Source organism: Canis lupus, chromosome 18 (genome assembly GCF_003254725.2).
Source record: "Canis lupus dingo isolate Sandy chromosome 18, ASM325472v2, whole genome shotgun sequence".
Classification (NCBI taxonomy): Eukaryota; Metazoa; Chordata; class Mammalia; order Carnivora; family Canidae; genus Canis; species Canis lupus.
The window spans coordinates 30,186,314-30,207,265 of record NC_064260.1 but is presented as its reverse complement, the minus strand read 5'-3'; the positions used below and the strand labels follow the sequence as shown (position 1 = coordinate 30,207,265).

At 34.6% G+C, this 20,952-nt stretch overlaps 1 pseudogene; it reads left to right on the top strand.

Annotated features, from left to right (window-relative positions):
• The first annotated feature begins 311 nt into the window (after positions 1-311).
• On the top strand, positions 312-1,011 carry LOC112663561 (dynein axonemal assembly factor 11-like; annotated as a pseudogene).
• The last annotated feature ends 19,941 nt before the right edge of the window (positions 1,012-20,952 follow it).

Below are 20,952 nucleotides of genomic sequence, written 5' to 3'. Positions count from 1 at the left end.
AGCTGGACAACAGTAAATGCCACAGCACAGCCTCTATCTGAAGGAGCTCTTTTGCATGGGTAACGGAATGCTGACTTTGAACGATACAGGAGTTTGATGGTGGCAATTCTTCAGTAGCTAAAGTGTGGCTTTAAAGGATAAAGGGAGCTCAGAAGGGATTCAAGAATTTCAGAATTAGTCAATAATTAGGCAGGAAAAGCATATTGTCTTAAATGTGCCAAAAACAGAAACATGTGGCTCAGAGGAAACTTCAAAAATAGCATAAAAACATACCAAAAAAAAGTTACCCAGGCTTTGCCAGACATTGATACACAGATATCACTACTATCCTATCATCTTTAGAGAACAAAGACCACCAGATGCTAGAAACACAAGAAACAGAACTCAATCAAAAGAAGTCAGATGAAAGCAAAGAAGACTTAGCATTCTGGTATAACCTCTCTGAGTTTACAACTGAATCTACATTGGAAACTTATAGACAGATGCAAAAATAATGGAAAGACCAAGAAAAATTAGGTGCCACAAAGAAGAAAGGGAAATCACCAGAACTTTGATCAGTGAAGATAGAAAAGCCTTGAAAATAAATGAACCCCCAGGTGACTTCTCCATGACAGATGATGAAAGACATAACCAGGTCATCCTGGATCTTGCTGTCTATAGATAAAGGCAATTGATGTCCATGTGCAGTCAACTTATATGTGAATAACGGCCAAAGGAAAGTCATTTCAGCTTACACTTCCTGCAGAAGTCAAACCCTAAAGCAGCTCTGCTAGAAAATCTCAAACATCAGAATGTTTAGTAATTTACATGCCCCAAGTAGAAGTAATTACAGGTGGCAGAAAGGCACCCAGGTCTGCGAAAACTACCTTGAACATCAGCAGAGAGCAAACAAAAGAAGCAAACAAACAGAAACCAGAAATGGATTCTCACACCCATAGTCCCTAGGTAGCTAATGTAGTTCAAAAGGAAAAAAGAAAAAAAAAAAAACACACCCAGAAGTGTTGGATCTGAACAAAAATTATACGAATTGGTAAAGATCCACACTGACAGATAACCCTGGAATGCCTCCATTGATTTGAACATCAGACTGTGACCCAAGAGACTTAGTTTTACCCAGTAAGGAGTGTATCCGTAGCATTTGTGGAGGAAACAGAGTTATTTATCAATATTGCTATGCTGTTTTCACTCACTTACTTTGTGTAATGCTACTTAAAGTGAAAAGGAGTAGTTAAGTATTCTATAGCTGATTATTTGTCTCCGTCAAGTTTTGGCTAGTGAAAATGCTCAAAAAATTAGTACCAATGATGTAGGACTTTTGGAACCATCTACTATATTTGAACCTATGCATATCCCTCAAAGTAGACTTTTTGCGTGTGCTTGAGAGAAAAGCATAACAGAAAAGTTGTGAAAGAATTGTACAAGACTATGGGATAAATAAAGAAAAATGAAAACAAACATATATAATATATGAATAAATATACATAATGTAAAATCTATGAATCCTTCTATATAAAGATTCATTTAAAACTGGTAAATTAATCTCCAGTGTTGACATTTAGGACATTAAATAACTATAGGAGAAAGGAGGAGTAGTGAATGAGGTAGGACCAGGTTTTGGGTGCATCTGGAATGCTAGCCATGACTTATTTATTGCCCTGTTTTGAGGTTTCAAGAGTGTCCATGTTTTGATAATTTGACTTTACATTCTCTTTATGTGTGGTATACTTCTGTATATGCTTGGAAAAAGGAAATTAGCTTAAAGAGGAATATTTGGCAATGGATTTGATAAGTGTAGTGTATATGAAATGTCAAGGGATACAAAAAGCAGTGATCAGTCTTTAAGTTGTCACTATTGAAGAATGACAGCAGAAATCTTTCAGTGCCAACTTGCCTGGATTCTAATAGACTCTTGAAGTCCTTTTAGTCTGGGGCCTTAATAATTCATTCATAAGTTAAAAGCAAAAGCTTTGCTTTAATATCTAAAAGAGTTATTCTTATTTAAAGCATAAAGCAACTTTGTAATGTTTTTTCTTAGGGATTTATAGGAAGCAATCCAAATCTACTCTTTAGATAGGAATTATTCTAATGTTTATCCCTTGCATATCTCAAAAACTTTTTTGACCTGATTAATGTCTTCTGAAGATCCCAAATCCCTAATCTAAACCCATTCATTATTTTACTTTTATGAATATCCATCCTTTATGCTTATTTGTAGCCCTAACCACTTGAAACTCTTTTTTTTTAAATCTAATCACTGACTCTAATATTTGAGCTCCTAGTTGTCATTATGTAAGTCTGATTTGTCTGTGTCAATGTAATATACCCAAAACTCATGAGAAAAAATATATTTTTAGAAGATTCAATGCTGAATGATGTCTGGTTTGGAATCAGGTTGATAATCTTATAACTCTGAAGTTATTGTCTTTGATGATAAAGACTTAAAATCCCAAACACTAACTTAAAAACCAAAGCAAAAAAATGCCTCTATTTGACTAAGACAGTTTCCCTTTAATATCCTTATACCAATAGGATGCTGCTTTCCTTTTTTTAATAATAAATTTATTTTTTATTGGTGTTCAATTTGCCAACATACAGAATAACACCCAGTGCTCATCCCATCAAGTGCCCCCCTCAGTGCCCATCATCACCCATTCACCCCCACCCCCCGCCCTCCTCCCCTTCCACCACCCCCAGCTCATTTCCCAGAGTTAGAAGTCTTTATGTTCTGTCTCCCTTTCTGATATTTCCTACCCATTTCTTCTCCCTTCCCTTCTATTCCCTTTCACTATTACTTATATTCCCCCAAATGAATGAGAACATATAATGTTTTCCTTTTTTAACACATTTCTGAAAGAAGTTGAAGACAGTACTTGTGAATAACACGTACTAGAGTCACTGGTGCTGCAGTTCATGCCTAGAAAGGAATGGATGTGTCATCTCCATTAAAAAAAGGTGGGGGGGGGGCATACTAGGAGGGTCATTTTTAAAGAAGCAGGAAAACTACTTTAGTATATAAAAAAACTACTTTAGTATAAATCAATTCAATATTTAATGTCTATTTAGAAAAAATAATATAAAGCATGAAGGATTAAGGATGCCTGGGAAGTTCAGTGGTTGAGCATCTGCCTTCAGCTCACGGGGTCCTGGGATTGAGATCCACATTAGGTTTCCCACAGAGAGCCTGATTCTTCCTCTGTCTGTGTCTCTGCCTCTGTCTGTGTCTCATGAATAAAAAAAAAATCTAAAAAAAAAAACCAATAAGGATTAACTGTACTACTACTAAACACTTTCAAAGTGTCTTATACGCTAAACACTATAAAGAACTTTAATAAAAGGATGTCATATGGAGAATACATATATAATGTACCTGGATATGGCAATATATTTAATCAATAAGACATTTTGTGATTATTAAATAAACTAGTACATTTTTTAAAAGGCAAGCCATTAAGCAGACTCTTAACTATAGAGAACAAACTGAGGGTTATTGAGGGTTTGGGTGGGGAGTTGGGCTAAATGGGTGATGGGGATTAAGGAGGGTACTTGTTATGATGAACACTGGGTGTTACATATAAATGAAACACTAAATTCTACACCTGAAGCTAATATTACACAGTATGTTAACTAACTGGAATTTAAATAAAAACATGGGGGGAATAAAAGAAGCATTAAACATAAAAACCCACGTATAGCTTTAAAAAATACTAAAAGTTGTAAATGATGTACTTGAAAGGAAAAGAAATGAAGATACTGCATAATAAACAAATGTAGGTTATCAAAAATTATAACAACTCTTACAAGTACCAAAAAAATATTGTATTTATTTATTCATGAGAGACACAGAGAAAGAGGCAGAGACACAGGCAGAGGGAGAAGCAGGCTCCCTGTGGGACTTGATCCCAGAACCCAAGGATCACATCCTGAGCTGAAGGCAGATGCTCAGCCATTGAGCCACCCAGGCAACCCCCCGACAAAAAAAATTTAAGATAAAGGAAATACTCTTTAAAATAAATATTTACTGTATCTCTGTAAGTATATGTGCATAGTATACACATAACTAAGAAAAACTGTGAGACTCTCATTCAGATATTACTTTGGTTCCTTTTTATTATTATTCTCAAAGATTTCTTAAGATGTTATGAACTTTTGGTAAAATAAATTTTTTTTGAATTATGACAGTGATTGTTGACAACATGAATGAGTAAAAATAGCTTAGCCATTGTTGCTTGCCTTTTAATAGAGTTTAAGTAAATTTAATAGAGCTTAAGGTATCAATTATAGAATATGTTCACTTGCCTTCTGAATAGCAATTTTAAAATGTAACTCCATAACTATATGTGTACTTTGGCTAAAGCAAGAAGTAAAAAAAAAAGATTTTTTTTACAGAAATTAAATAAAATAACAAGTCCTTAAAATCCCCATATCTGAAGGGCTCCTCAGTAGTAGTGCTTTTTTCTTTCTGGAAGCATGAAGGATTACTATTCTTTAATAAATAGCATTATTAAACACTGTCACGTATTCTGTTTTTCTCCATGTTCATCTGCTTTATTTCTCAAATTCCACATATGAATGAAATCATGTGGTATTTGCCTTTCTTTGACTGACATTTCGCTGAGCTTAATACTCTCTAGCTCTATCCACATTATTGCAAATGACACCATTTCATAATTTTTGATGGCTGAGTAATCCATATACTACTTAAATATACACACAGCACATCTTCCTTATCGGTTCATCTGTCAATGGACGTTTGGGCTCTTTCCATGATTTGGCTAGTGTTGATAAAGTTGCTATAAACATTGGGGTGCATATATCCCTTCAAATCACTATTTTTGTATCCTTTGGGTAAGTACCTAGTGGTACAATTGCTGGATCATGGAGTAGTAGTATTTGTAACTATTTGAGGAACCTCCATACTGTTCTCCTGAGTGGCTGCACCAGTTTACATTCCAACAGTGTGAGAGGATTCCCTTCTCTGCATCTTTGCCAACACCTTTTGCTTCCTACATTGTTAATTTTAGCCTGATGGTGTGAAGTGGTATCTCAATGTAGTTTTGATTTGCATTTTCCTGATGGTGAGTGATGGTGAGCATCTTTTCATATGTCTGTTAGCCATTTGCATGTCTTCTCTGGAAAAATGTCCAGTCATAAAGTTACATGTGATTTTGACATAGACTGTTTAGATACTGGATCTCCTATCCACCCTTCCCCTCATCCCACCATCTGGTCCATCTGATAAAGCAAATGCTTTTCATCACTATAGATAATTGGCCACCAGAGTTTGGGTCAATGTGGAAGAAGATTATTGTACCATAAATAGTTCTAGTCTGAGTATTCTTGAGACCATTAGATATGTCCATGAAATCAATAGCTTTTGGTCATTAACGGACTGTCAAGTAATAAAGAATTTTCTTGCCTGACTTGCCTTGAGATAGGACATTGGTCCTTTCCTGCCTTTGGACTCAAATTAAAACATAAGTCCTTATTGGGTCTTTAGTCTGACTGCTTTTAGATTCGACTTTAATACCATTGGCTCTCCTGGTTCTCAAGCTTTTGAACTCAGACTGGATTTAGATCATTGGTTCTCCTGGGCATCCAACTGGCTTAGTATAGATCTCGGGACTTCTCACCATCCATAACCATTTGAGATGAAAGTACAGAGACACACACAGAGTATATATATATATGTGTGTGCATATATATATATATATATATATACTATTGGTGTTGTTTCACTGGGGAACCCTGACCAATACTGTGACCATGTCAAAATTTATTTAATTCTTCCAATTATGTATTTAGAATCTTCAAAATATGCTGGCTTAGTTATAAAACTCTTATGGTATTTTATTAAACATATTCTGTCCATATATATTCTCTCTATATATTTTTATATAAATTCACATATTCTCTAGATTAATTATACTGGTGTGCTGATGTGTATATTATATAAATATATAAATTTATAAAGTGGTGAAACAGCCTGGCATGAAGTAGGTAATCAATATATATTTTTTAATATTGTTAGGTAAATAATAGACATAAACATTTCTTTAATACTAAAATTGTCCTTGGTTATATTTTTTGTATAAAAAATAGTAAGGAAGGAATATTTGGCTCATTTTGGAAGTGATCTCAGCCAGTTCCCAGAGAATAGCTAGAAGGGATCAACTTCATTTTAGAGATAAGGAAAAAGATGATGCTTGGGTAACTTGCCCAAGGTCACAAGCCTATTGTGGAGTAGAGTTGAGATCAGTATCCAGATGGTCGAAGGTAGCTCTATGCTCCTTTTGATTACACCATGCTGCCTCTCAATTTTACAAGTTCAAGATCTCAGAGGGTTTCTATTTGCTCATTTGTTTTGTTTCTTTTTCAGTCACTATCATAGGATTTGGGGCCATGGCAACAGCTGCTGCACTGATGCTCCTTGCTTGCCAGTTCTCTGGGATGGCTGGCCATGTAAATGATGGTTGATTATCCTGTTGGCACAATTTTGTGCTTCTAACATCTCTGCCATATGGTCGTGTTTTCCCATTGGAAAATCTGACTAGTTTGTAAACTTTTTTCCTCAAGAGCAGAGACCATGACTCCTACTTCTTTGAAAATTTATTTTGGGCTGGGTATAGTACACACTAGAGCAAGAGCTTGATAAACAAAATGGGGGTTCAGGCCCTTCCTCTCATCTTTCTGTCTACCTAGGACAGATGATACCTCTATTAATTTTCTATTGCTGCTATACCACAAACTTAGTAGCTTAAAGCAATGCAAATATATTATCTAACAGTTCTGGAGGACAGAAGTTTGAAATGGATCACCTCAGGCTAAAATGAAAGGATTAACATGGCTACATTCCTCTCTGTGGGCTATAGAGGATAATCCTGTTCTGTCCTTACCAGCTTCTAGAGGTTTCCCATATTCCTTTGTTCTTCCATCTTCAAGCCAGAAATGGTAGATTGAATCTTTCTCAGATCAAAACATTCTGATGCTCTGTTTCCATCATCTGTCTCCTATTCTCATTCAGACTCTTCTGCTTCTCTCACTTGCAAAGGACCCTTGTAATTACGGTGAGTCCACTGAATAACCCAGGATACTCTCCTTATTTTAACTTCAACTGATTAGCAACCTTAACTCCATTTGTAACCTTAACTCCTATAATCCATGCAGCATAACATATCCACAAGTTCTGGGGATTAGTGTGTGGACATCTTTGAAGGTCTGTTCCACCTACCATAGTTCCTTTTTATCTCTTGGCTATTATTTCTTTACGTGCATTTTTATTATCCAGTTGTGAGCTTCTTGAACATGTTCTAGGCTGCTCACCTTTATACACATTAATCTGAACCTGGTTCCTACTGTGTAGAAGAGGTCAAATACATATTTGACTGAAAAAGTGAAAGCATGAAGAAATATGATGCTTAAAAATGTCCTTCCCAGGGACACCTGGGTGGCTCAGTGGTTGAGAGTCTATTTTCGGCTTAGGGTGTGATCCTGGGGGCCTGGGATCAAGTCCAATATTGGGATCCCTTCAGGGTACCTGCTTCTCCCTCTGCCTGTGTTTCTGCCTCTGTCTTTGTGTCTCTCATGAATGAATAAATAGAAATCTTTAGAAAAAAGTGGCTTACCTAGAAACAGAAATATGCAATCTGCATGTGTACATGTGAACATTGCTTTATTCATTTAATGAACATTTTGTGTTGTTTACCATATACCAAGAGCTATTCTGGGCACTCTGAACAAAAGCAACCAAAATTCTTGGATTTAGATCCTAGCAGTTGGTGAAAGTCAACAAATAATTAACAGGAAAAAAATAGTACATTTATGCCATGTAAGAAGGTAATGGAAAGTGTTAAATTGGAGTATGAGAAAAATGAATCTATATGTCCACACAAAAACTTGTACATCTGGAACACCTGGGTGGCTCAGGGGTTGAGTGTCTGCCTTTGGCTCAGGGCATGATCCCAGAGTCCCAGGATCGAGTCCCGCATCAGGCTCCCTATGGGGATCCTGCTTCTCCCTCTGCCCGTGTCTCTGCCTTTCTCTCTGTGTCTGTCATGAATAAATAATCTTAAAAAAAAACTTGTACTTCAATGTCCATAACATTATTGTTCATAATAGCCAATGAGTGAAAACAACCCAAAGTCCATCAATTAGTGAATGAATTTTAAAAATGTAGTATAGAGATGCCTGAATGGCTCAGTCATTAAGCATCTTGACTCTTCATTTCCACTCTGGTCATGATCTCAGGGTTGTGAGATGGAGCCCCATGTCAGGATCCGTACTGGGTATGGAGTTTGCTTGAGATTTTCTCTCTCCCAGTGCCCCTTCCCCTGCTCTCTCTCTTTCACACTCAAAAATGATTTAAAAAAATTTAAAAAAATTAAAAATGTAGTATGTAGGGCTGTGTTTGGAAAAAGGAAATGACTACAAGTGGACACAGGGTTTCTTTTCAGGTTATAAAAATGTTTTAAAATTAAATTGTGGTTATGCAAACCTCTGTAAATATGCTAAAAATTACTAAATTATAAACTTACAGTAAAAAATTTATGTTTTTTAATTACATCTCAATAAAACTGTTAATTAAAACAATAAAGAAAAGGAAATGTGGAAAGATAATGATGATATGGAGGGTCACCTGGGTGCATCTCTAATTTTCATTACGGTGTTCACAGTTGGATCTCACTAAGAAGAAGATATTTGATCAAAGACTATATGGATGTGATCAAAGTGCAGATGTATGGGGACACGGGTTCAAGCCTGAAACAAAACCTGCAAACCTGTGAAATGTCTCTGATGCAGGAGGGTAGGTGGTATGTGATATGGATAGCAAGGGAGTAAATGTGACAGAACTAGAATGAGTTAAATTGCTAAAAATAAGAGAGATAAAGAGTGGTGCACAGAATGGACAGGGCTCTCTAGCCCACTCTAGCCCATTCCACTTGAGTGAAATGAAAAGAAAATGGAAGATTTTGAGCATAAAAGTGAGATATTTTCACTTACATTTTTAAACGATCCTCATAGCTGCTTTGTAGATAATTATTACAGGAGGACAAAGGTGGACACAGGAGAAGTGGGTTGCTCGTGTGTGTGTGTGTGTGTGTGTGTGTGTGTGTGTGTGTATGTTGTTGTACTAGGGAAGAATTTTCCCCTAGCTTTATAAAAACGATATACCATTTTTAGAAAATCTAAGATGCTGGGTATAATTTGGCCAGTCTGCTGTAGACTTTCAGACATCCTAGTTGTATCAGGCAATTCCCTTCCCTTGACCTGTTCTGTTTCTATAAGAACTGGAGGTGCACACTTATAGAATCATTACAATGATAAGGAAGCAAAATAGATATGGAAACAAAATTTTATCAACCTTGGTAAAATGTAATTTGGTTTAGCTAGTAGATCAAACAAATGAATTAGGTTCTTAGAACTATATGAAGAAAAAACAAAATTAATCAAATACTTTTAAATCTAAAATAGTAATTATCTGAAGTCTAATGTGAGAAAAAATAAACTGATATTTGGTTTCTACTTAAAAGAACTGTCAAGGGGTGATTGGGTGTCTCAGTTGGTTGAGCATCTGCCTCTGTCTTGGGTCATAAACTCAGGTTCCTAGGATCTAGCTCTATGTAGGGACCCCTGCTCAGTAGGGAGTCTGCTTTTCCCTCTCTCTTTGCCCTTCCCCACTTTTCCTTTATTCTGTCTGTCTCTCAAATAAATAAATCTTAAAAATAAAAAGAACTGTTCAAATTTACATCTTAAAATTATTTAACATTTCCTAAATATCATTTATTTCATTATTTTCTATAGAGACAATTTAGAGAAAGATTAGTAGATTCATATCTCAGAAAAATTCCAATTTTACTTGTTAGAATTTTTTGAAAAGATTATTTTCAAATATAAATATTATTTTTAATGAAAAACGCTCTATGGAAAGCATATTAAAAAATTCTCTTTTGAATCACCCTGCTAACATTCTGAAATAAAAGACTTTTTTTCATTACTTGTGAGTTTTATGGGTATGTATACACATGTGAATTCCTCAAAATGGAAATATTCAATCTTTTAAATTATTGTGTATGAGTTACTAGCACATACATCATCTTCCATTTTATACCTAGCAATAGAGAACAAAAAGAACAGAGAAAGAAGGAGGGGTATATTATCACTAATCTAGCATATTAGTATTATCTTTGATCCTAATTCGTAGCTTTATTTCAACCATACAATATTTTCTTTGATCTATAGGTAGAAAATACTCAATGAACATTTGTCCAAATAAAATATTGAAAATATCATAGTCTTTCAAAAAAATTTTTAAAAGGCTCTTAGTAAAACAAAAAGGATTTAGTTTTCCTTGATCACATTTGTAGCTTTGTTATTGGATCCTACAATGTTGTTTTACTTCAAGTGTAGCCATTTTGTGATGATGTTTTAAAATTTAGAGTTAAATGTAATCCAACAGGCTAGAATGATATTTAATATTTGGGAGTTTGTAAACATGAAAAATAGCTCAGGATCTTTTTCTAATTACACTGGAGTTTTATAACATTGTATTTGGATTTAATGACCATAGTAACCCTACATGGAAGTGACTGCTCTTGAGATGACTGTTATAATGCATACTAGGCTACATTAAATTACATCATAAAAAGGGTTAATGAGTTCATCAGTAAAAAATATATATATATTTTTTTCCTGATTTCTCTTTCCCCCTATGAAATTACTGGACATGCAGTATTGGTGGTATAACCATGTAGGTGAAAAATATATTGGAGCATAATTCACTGTGTAAATGTAAACTTGTAAAACTACTTAGAAAGAAAAATCCATTGTTCTTTCCCACGTTGTGGAGGAACCTTAGTTTATGGTAGTGTATGGTTTTAGTGTTCTGTTAGGTTACACTGTACAGTTAGGCAAAGATATGGAAAAAATCTGGTGGCAATATCCCCCAAATAAGTCATCAAACAGATGTAATCAGGAGCAAAAGCCAGTTAAACTATCTGGTGCCCCCACCCCCCAAAAAAATAGGAATCCGGATTGCTGTCATAGAGAAAGCCAGTTGATATGGAAATGTTTCATTGTACACCCAGGATAGAGTAAAATATGTTGCCTAACTTCAAACCATTTTTATTGATTCGACATATAGAGAGTTGCAATAAATGTACCCAAACTTCAGTATTTTAACACAATACAAAAGTATTTTTTCACTCACACAATCAAATAATATGGTAATGTGGAGCGCCTATCCCATTGGATCTCCTGGGTATTTCCATTAAGTGGTGATTCCAGAGCCCTGCATCTTCCTATCCCCTGGTTCCATCATCCCCTTGGGTTTTGGAGTCCTCTGCTGGGTTTTTTGCATTCAAACAGCCAATGGAAAATAGAAAGCATAAAGGAGATGAGGAATTTGTTTAGATGTGTGATGTGGAAGAGAAATGCATATCACTTCTGCTCACATCCCTTTAATGAGAGCTCAGTCAACCAGGACCCTTGTAATTGCAAGGAAGGTGAGGAAATTAGCTCTAGCTCTGTGTCCAATGTCAAAGGTGTGGTGAGCTTATTGGTGCCTCTGCCATGTGGTTTAATTCTTGAGGGTGAAAAGAAGAGGCAACAAACAAAATGTGAATTCAGGAATACGGATCTTCCTGGATTTACAATGGGGTTACCTCCCCAATAAATCACAAATGGAAAATATGATAAGTTAAAATATCGTAAGTCAATATCATAGGTCAAAACTGAATTTAATTCACCTAGCCAACCAAACATCATAGCTTCACCCTGCCCCCCATAAATGTGTGTAGTGCTCAAATGTTAGCCTCGGTTGGGCCCAAAGCATCCTAACAAAAAGTCTATTTTAAAATAAAGTGTTGAGTATCCCACATAATTTCTTGAACACTGTAATAAAAATAAAAAAAAATAGAATGGTTGTCTGGTGCAGAATGGTTTTAAGTGTATTGGTTGTTCACCCTTGTAATCTCATGGCTGACTAGAATATGAGGCTTGCTGCCACTGCCCAGCATCACTAGAGAGAGAATCATACTGCATATCACTAGCCTGGGAAAATATCAAAATTCAAAGTTAGAAGTATGATTTCTAGCGAATGCCTGTCGCTTTTGCATCATCATCATAAAGTCAAAAAATCCTAAGTTGAAATGTCATGTTCCAGGGATATTCAGTAAAAAAAGATTAGAGTGTTTATGAAAACTATTATCAACGCTCAAGTCCACAGCGTTGTCAATAGAAATATGTATCTATTTTTACAGGATAATGTTAGAATGTATGTTTTAACAAAATTCCCCACTGATTCATAGGCCAATTAAAGTTTGAGAAGCACTGCTCTATATAATATATCTCACTTGAAAAATTTACAGTGTACCATATTGTTTAAAAAGAAAACAAGCTTGAGAATTTGTACTGCAAAGAAATTTGTTAACTTTCATCATTATTATGAATAATCTGAATATTCCAACTGAACTTGATCATGATCACTTCTTAACAAGACAACCATCAACATCCCACAAGAGGCTAGTTTTCTGTGAAACTCAGATAGGAAAAATAATTTTTTTAAAGATTTTATTTATTTATTCATGAGAGGCACACAGAGAGAGAGAGGGAGAAAGAGAGAGGCAGAGACACAGGCAGAGGGACAAGCAGGCTCCATGCAGGGAGCCCGATGCAGGACTCAGTCCCGGGACTCCAGGATCATGCCCTGGGCCAAAGGCAGGCACTAAACCACTGAGCCACCCAGGGATCCCCAGGAAAATGGATTTAAATGCATAAAATGGGGAAGAAGTAAAGTCAGAAATTTTAAGTGTTAGTTTTTAAATGGTGTCTCCTCCATAAGCTACCTCTGAATTGGAAGACTCATTCCAGTATTCCCAGTTAGATAGACTGATTCTAACATGAAGGATTTTAGTTCTCCATTCATTTGTTAATTCTGCCTACTATTTTCAAACACTCAGTTAAGGTCTGTGAAACCAAGAGTGATCCAGGATTTCAGCAGAGGAAGAGGGAAAATAAGTTAAAATAGGATGTGAATATAAAATGTTTACAATGGGTGGACACATCCATTTGGATAGACTGTAAGTGAATTTGCCTTAAAATGAACCCTCATTTGGGGATCTTTGCTGCGCCTGCCTTTGGCCCAGGGCGCGATCCTGGAGACCGGGAATCGAATCCCACGTTGGGCTCCCGGTGCATGGAGCCTGCTTCTCCCTCTGCCTGTGTCTCTGCCTCTCTCTCTCTCTCTCTCTCTCTGTGACTATCATAAATAAATAAAAAATTAAAAAAAAATGAACCCTCATTTGTTGCAAACTCCACACACTCTATCAAAACGTTGTAATATTAGAATTAGCCTTTTGAAAACTGAGGTCCTCACTGATAACACTGGATTGGCTCTGAATTGTTTTACGTATTCAGGATTCATTAGATGGATGGATGGATGGATGGATAGACAAATATCAGAGAGTAGAAAAAAATTATTGGATTTGGAATCAGTTACCTAAATTTCAGTCTTGGTTCTTTAATTCTAGAATACTGTAGTGGCTTTAAACATAGATTTCCATTGAGAAGTGGAATCTCCTTGCTCCATGAATCTGGGTGGGCTTGTTACTATTTCGTGGAAAGAAAATGATAGAGGTGAGACTATGTGTCCTCTAAGGCTCAGTCATAAAAAGTTATGCAACCTGTCTTGGAAGGGTTGCACTGATTGAAGTCAGTCACCGTGTAAGTTGACTACCCAGAGTCTACCGTGTTGGAGAGGCCACTTGTAGAAGCACCAGTCGCCAGCTACAGCTGAGCTCCAAGCCAACAAAGAGCATTAGCTGCCCCTTAAACTGTGTGAGTGAACCATTTTGAAAGTCCGGCCAGGCTCAGTCTTCAGGGTACCCCACATGGTGTTTGACCAAAGTCACATGAGAGACTCTGAACAAGAATTGCCCAGCTAAGCCCTTCTCAAATTCCTGACCCACAAAACTGTAGGCAAAATAAAGTGGTTGCTGGTTTCAGCTATGACAAAATTAATTTATGATGCAGCGGTAATAACTATAACAGTGTTCTGGGGTGAGTCACTTACTCTCTTTAAACTCTTACGCCTTACATTTCCAATAGGAATATCATCTCTTTAATACCGTCGCAAGGCTTAAAGGATATTATAAATCTTAGAATACTGAGAAAATACTTGTAGTTTTATTTTGTTCACTTATTTATATGTTTAACTCAACATATGTATTGAATACTTACTATATTTCAAGTCTTTTGTCTCTATAGTAGCTTCCTATTCCTTTCATTTTAAGAAATAAATTCCTTAAAAGTATAACATAGCAGAATTGAGTTAAACATGAAGCTATGGATACATTTTAAGAGCAGTTGGGGGCGGGGGGAGAAGTATGTCTCAAACTAAAGTGAAAAGCAACCAAAAATTATAATGTGAGAGTTTGATGACTATACCCTGCACATTTTAAAGACATAATATATATATAATTATAAGGTGTATAATCTTAGCTGAAACACAGGCAGCTGAGTGTATCACCCAGCTTTTATTTCTGTTGATTCTGTTCTGAGGCACTATAATGTTCTGGAAGAACTGTTTTGATGAACAAGTTAATCCTGCTCTTAAAGATTAATAAGAACATTTAATTCATTTTAAATTTACTCTATTGTCTTTAATAGCCAAATAAACCAGGAGGGTGGGGAAGGTTGTGGCTTAATTTTCCATCTGCACAATGTGGCTTAACTAAATGTGATTTAATGAGTTAAATTAAATGGGTGTGATATATCAAATTGCACTTCCTGCAGAGAAAAGCAAATTCAATGATGTGAGCCACCAAACACAGGTGTTTTTTTTTTTTTTTTTCCTCCTTCACTAAGGGAACTAAAATATTTCTTAAATCAGCTGTTAAATACCTAAGTGATATGCTTTTGGTTCAGATCTGATGTCATTAATATTTATTTTTAATCAGCTCTTTTTGGATACAGCTTCAGACCCATTTTTAAGAATGTTGACAAATTTAGACACTTGTGTAACAGCCAGCACACACCAAATACAAAACATTTGTCCCACATTATAAGTTTGTCTATGAATTTCCCATTTGGTGTCCATCCCTTTGCCTAAAAATCGTACCCTGTCCAGGCAACCACAGATCTACTTCATGTGATTATGAATGTGATTTGCATCTGGCTTCTTTTGGTCATCATAATATTGGGATCCATCCATATAGTTGCACATATCATAGTCCATTCCCTTTGGGATGAATAGAATATACTTACATGGATATGTCACAGTTCATGTAACCTTTCCCTTGTTAATGGACATAGGGTTGTTTCTAGATTTTGGTTACCATGAAGAAAGTTGCTACAAATGTTCATATACAGGTCTTCATGTAGACGTAGGTTTTTGTTTCTCTTGGGTAAACACTTAGGAGTAGAATTGCTGGTAATTGCATGTCTAATTTTATAAGAAACTGTCAAAGTGTATTAAAAGGTGATTGAAATACTTGTCATTCCCACAACAGTACATAAGAGATCCAATTGTACCATGTCCCCTTTCAGTTTTGTAGTTCGTTTCAATGTTAGCAATTCTAATGAGTGCTTGCTGATATTACTTTGTGGTTTTAATTTGCATTTATTTGATGACTAAAGGTGTTGAACATCTTTTCAAGTACTTATTTGCTCGTTCTTTGGGTTAGTGTCTGTTCAATTGTTTTGCCTGTTTTTATCTGGTTATTAGTCTTATTAAGTTGTAAGGACTTATTACATATTCAGGATATAGTCCATCAGATTTATATTTTGCAGAAGTTCCCCACCACCTATTTTGTGGTTTAAGTTGTTGGTTTCTTTGCAGTGTTTCACAAAGTGTACAAGTTACCAATTTGGATGAAATTCAAGTTATATTATTTTTTTCTTAGGGTTTGTTCTTTTGATGCTCTAAGTATTTTTGGCTAACCCAAGATCACTAGGATGCCTTATAAGATTTTATTCTAGACTGTGCTAGTTTTAACATTCACATTTAGGTGTCTAATTCAATAAATTGAAGTTTATTGAAATAAATTTCTGATTGCCTGAGTTGGATAGCACATTGTTGGGTTGATATTGTTTAAAAAGACGATTGTTTCCTCATTAAATTATCTTAAAAGATTTGTCACAAATGAATCAACTTGAAAGAAAAAGAAAGAAAGAAGAAAGAAGGAAAGAAAGAAAAGAAAAAGAAAGAAAGAAAGAAAGAAAAAAAGAAAGAAAGAAAGAAAAAAAGAAAGAAAGAAAGAAAGAAAGAAAGAAAGAAAGAAAGAAAAAGAAAGAGAGAGAGAAAAAAAGAAAGAAGAAAAAGAAGGAAAGAAAGAAAGAAAATGTCAAATGTATAGATCAGTTTGAAGAGAATTGACATCTTACAATATCTTGGTGTTGTAATATATAAACACAGTATATCCCTCCATATATTTAGGCTTTCTATAAATTTTTCCCAGAAATGATGTGCAGTTTTCTGTGTGTTATCTTCCATGTATTTTCTCAAACTTACTTGTATTTCATTATTTTGGTACCATTGCAAATAGTATTTAATGCTTTTGCAAATAACATCATCTTTTCTTTTTCAGCTGCATCGTGATAATTGCCTACCATATATTAAATAATATTGTGTTAAATACATATTTTAGTTCTGATAGGATTTTTGTAGTTTCATTGATATTTTCTGCATCAACAATTCTACCATCTATAAATTAAAAAAAAGTTTTATTTTTTCTCCAATTTGTATACATCCTATTTTTACAATGCTAGGACTTCCTGTAAATTTTGAAGACAAGTGGTTGATAGTCACATGCATGCCCTTATATTCTATGTCTATTCATTCTGTTTCAATTAAAGAAAACAGTTTTGACATCTCAAAATATTATGCAAGTTTTATTTCTCATTTCTCCTTCAGTTTCATGTTTTTTATATGTCTTGGCACTGTTATTAGATGAATACACATTTAGAATTGTAATGTTCCTTGATGAGTTGATTATTTTTATCATTATGATGTGTCTCTCTTTACCACCTATAATGATTCTTATTCTGAGGTCTACTTCCATATTAATATACACAATCCAGTTTTTTTTTAAATTAGTGTTTGCATAGTGTGTGCTTTCCAACTTTACCTTTATCCTATATATGCATTTTTCATTAATATTTCTTGTAGAGAGCAAACTGATTGATTGTGCTTTGCTATCAATAGCTTTGGTTCAAGTTTGTCACTTTAAACCAAAGTTTGCTCATTTATTTATACTATATGCTCTATTTCTTTTTGTCTTCTTTTCTGCTTTGCTTATTATTTTTTTTCCATTAATTAATATTTACTTTCTCTTACTTCTGGGACTCTAATTACATTTTTTAAGTCTCACTGATACTGGCTCACAAGTCATTGATACTTGGTTTAATTTTTACAGTCTTTGTATTTCATTTTAAATAATTTCTCCTGCTGTATATTCAAGTCCACTAATCTTTTCTTGTGCTATTTCTAGTCAGTTATTAAATCTTATTTGGCATATTTTTTATTTTAAATATGTATTTTATATCTCTAGATATTCTGTTTGGGTCTGTTTTAATAATTCCATCTAACTTACCATTGTGTTCACATTTTTATTGAACATTTAGAATGTGCTTGTGTATGTATGATTTTAATGTCCATATTTGATAGTTGTGTAATTGCTACAGGTAACTGAGTGATTCCCAGAGGCATGTAAGTGCTTAAATTCATTCAATTTATGGCTCTTCTGTAACTGTTATTTCCTTGACATTTTTTTTCTCATCCAGCTTGTGTCCTTTATGACATATGTGCATATTGATTTTCAATCAGAGACTCCACTCTGAAATAGCCTTCCTGTCTTGTTCTCCCTAACCTATCCATGTACTCTTGTCTTAATGAGTCTTCTGGTCTCTGCTTGGCTTCCCATGTTTTGCTGAAGCTGGAACATGCTTCACTGGAGAAATTGTCAGGTTCACCTCATTTGTTGATTTTCCCTTTGAGATTGTTGTCTTGCATTGGCTATTAGCCAGGGTCCCAAAACAGCTGTTTCATATATTTTGTTCAATTTTCTATTTGTTAGAGCAGGAAGGGACTTATCATTATGAATGATCTTTCATGAAGAGAAATAGAAATTTCCTCATCCTATTTTAAATGCAAAAAATTGGCAAGATGAAATTAATGTGCACTTTGCCATTACGTTTCTAATTCATATGATACATATTAAATGCATTTTAAAAACCAAATAATATACAATAGTATATTTAAAATATTGAGACAGACGTAATGAAGCAAAGTACTCTGAATTATCTGAATTAGTTGTCAAATGCTCTTGATATTAACCCTATTAGCCCTATTTCTACTACTAACCATTGGCTAGATTTTATTTTTGAACACCAAATACTCTAGTTCTTTTTTGAAGTGCCCCCTGTCGGAGGGAAGATTATAAGGTTTGACCCTGAATAACTCAAAATCAGCTATGAGATTGACATGGCTAGGAGAATGTGGACAGAGATGCCATGTACTATTCCTGGGTAGGGGCTTTGTCACATTCTTTTCCTTCACGAGCTCATTCCATGTAGGAGTTGCTCTATCAAAGAGTAGGATCCTGACTGAAAATGACATGAAGTAACATATCATAACTGGGTTAATGTATACCTAACCCAAGACAAGTGTGTAATTCAAAGAAGAAATAAAACTTTAGTTGTTTTGTACCACTCACATTTTTTGATCTTTAGTTACTTTGACGTAACTTAGCCTATTTTAACTGATGAGTCATGCAGTTTTATCAACCTAATAAGTTCTTTAATCTCAAATTCATTAATTATGAATTTTAAATAATCCCTATAGTATATTACATAAAATTTTCTTGTGGTAATTTAGTTCATGTGTAGATTCAAGTACAATCGCTAATTAAGGACAGTGCATAAATATAAAGAACTCATCCTAAGCCATATTTAGTTCTTAAATATAGCATTTTAATCTATTCTGTTAACTTTATGAGAATATAAGTTCAAATTTTGAAAGAACTTGGTCTTTAATGGCCTGTAATTTCTGCCTAGTAAGTGCCTTAAATTTTTAAAGCAATCTTTTCTTTCAAAATTTTAGCTCCAAATACCTATCATCTGTCAACCATAAAATACACTGAATGATTACGTATTCATTGTATACTTTATGTCTATTTTATTTACTGAAATTTTCTGTGCCTCTTCAAAAACTCTAAACCCTATTTAAAAAGAAAGATTGTTCTGTTCTTTGATGTTTTATTCTCTAGTAATCTTATACTGCAAAATAAATTGAAATTTAGTTATTCCCTTAAAAGATATAAAAATGTGCCTCCAGTACATTTTGCAGCCCATAACAAACCATTTTGCTTCCCTTCCTAAAAATAGCTTTTTTTTTTCTTATGCTTTTAATCCCAATCTCTCTTTTGAGAGACAGGAATGATCCTTTTAGGTAAATTACTATATTCCAAACAGTCATATTTTCCAGCTATAATACAAAGATTCCCTAAAGTAATAGAAACCACTAACATGACTTTTTGACAAGAGAGATAAAGACGAAGTGTGGGTAAGACATTTATTTCATCGTCCCAGGTCCTTATTTTGATCTCCAGTATCTTTTATCATAGCATCATACACATGTCAGTTCTTTACACATTCTTGGAGCTTTAAAGAAAGGGACGAGGTTTTTCATTTCATGTTCAAATCTATTCAAGGTTTATTTAGGTATTCTTTTGTGTTCTATCTAATCAGACTTTCTGAAATAAAAAGGGCTTGTGCTAAAACTGTGTTATGGACCAAACATAAGAAAACACTTTTAGAACTATGTTCTTTGGATTAATATCTTGTGCAGCTTCCCAAATAGATACATTTGCTATAAGACATTTTAGAGCATTCAGCATACCCCAGGCTGTATGATTCCCCAAATAGGAGGTACAGTAGGCAATAGTTTCTGGAATCATTGGACCGTGGTGTCATCTTATTTATAGAAATCTTGCAAGATGTCACTCCCTAGATCTTCTTTTACAAACAAAGGAATAAAGCAATGAAATTGTGTCTTGGAAAGAAGATAGTACTTGTTTGCCAGCGAACAAATAAGGTTCTTACTCACCTGAGAGGAACATCCTCTTTAACAGAGATTGTTACCTCAGGAGTGAGGTGTGATTAGACCTGACATTTGAAGATCCAGTAAGATTTATATAATATTCTCTGTCTGAACTCTAACAAATCATTCAAAAGCTATATCCCTGCAGCTTGCTCTGAATTAAGCTGTTTCATCCACACTTGTCACGCAATGAAAAAGAAATCACCCCACTTGCTTCAAAACGTATTTACCTGCAATAGAAGTGTTTATTTCATTTTTCAGAAAAGAGTAATGTTTTCTTAAATCTTTGTTTAAAAATCTACCATCACACCAAAGTCTGTCTTTTCAACGGTTAAGTGTAGTTTTCTTTCCATATTCAAACCTAACATCTAGTATTTTCCTTTTATTATTCACATCAGATAAACAAAAATCCCATCACTGTATAACTTCTGCCTAAAATATCTCTGGCTTATCGAGCAATTGAGATAAATGAGTTTCATTCTCTGTCTTCTGAGTCGGGTGGGTGGACATTTATAATATTGTTCTTCCTTTCAGACACAATTTATTAAAGAGGCACACCCAAATCAGAACAAAAAACATAATAATAAAAGTTTTTTTCTGACTATTTCTTTATCTTTTCCTTGGTTTATTTTATAAGGCAATATAATAATACTGGTTTCGACTTTGGGAATTGGAGGTGTTTGATATAAAATATTTATTTGTTATCTTTCTGCCTTGACAAAGCCAACATTTAATAGCTTTCTTGAAAGTGAGAAAAACATCAAGGCCCAGGTGCTTTTCCCAAATTCATCTTTATTCTGGCATTGTTAGGTATCTCCTGGCCTTTCAGCAACCACAAATGTTAGATTTTTTTTTTTTTT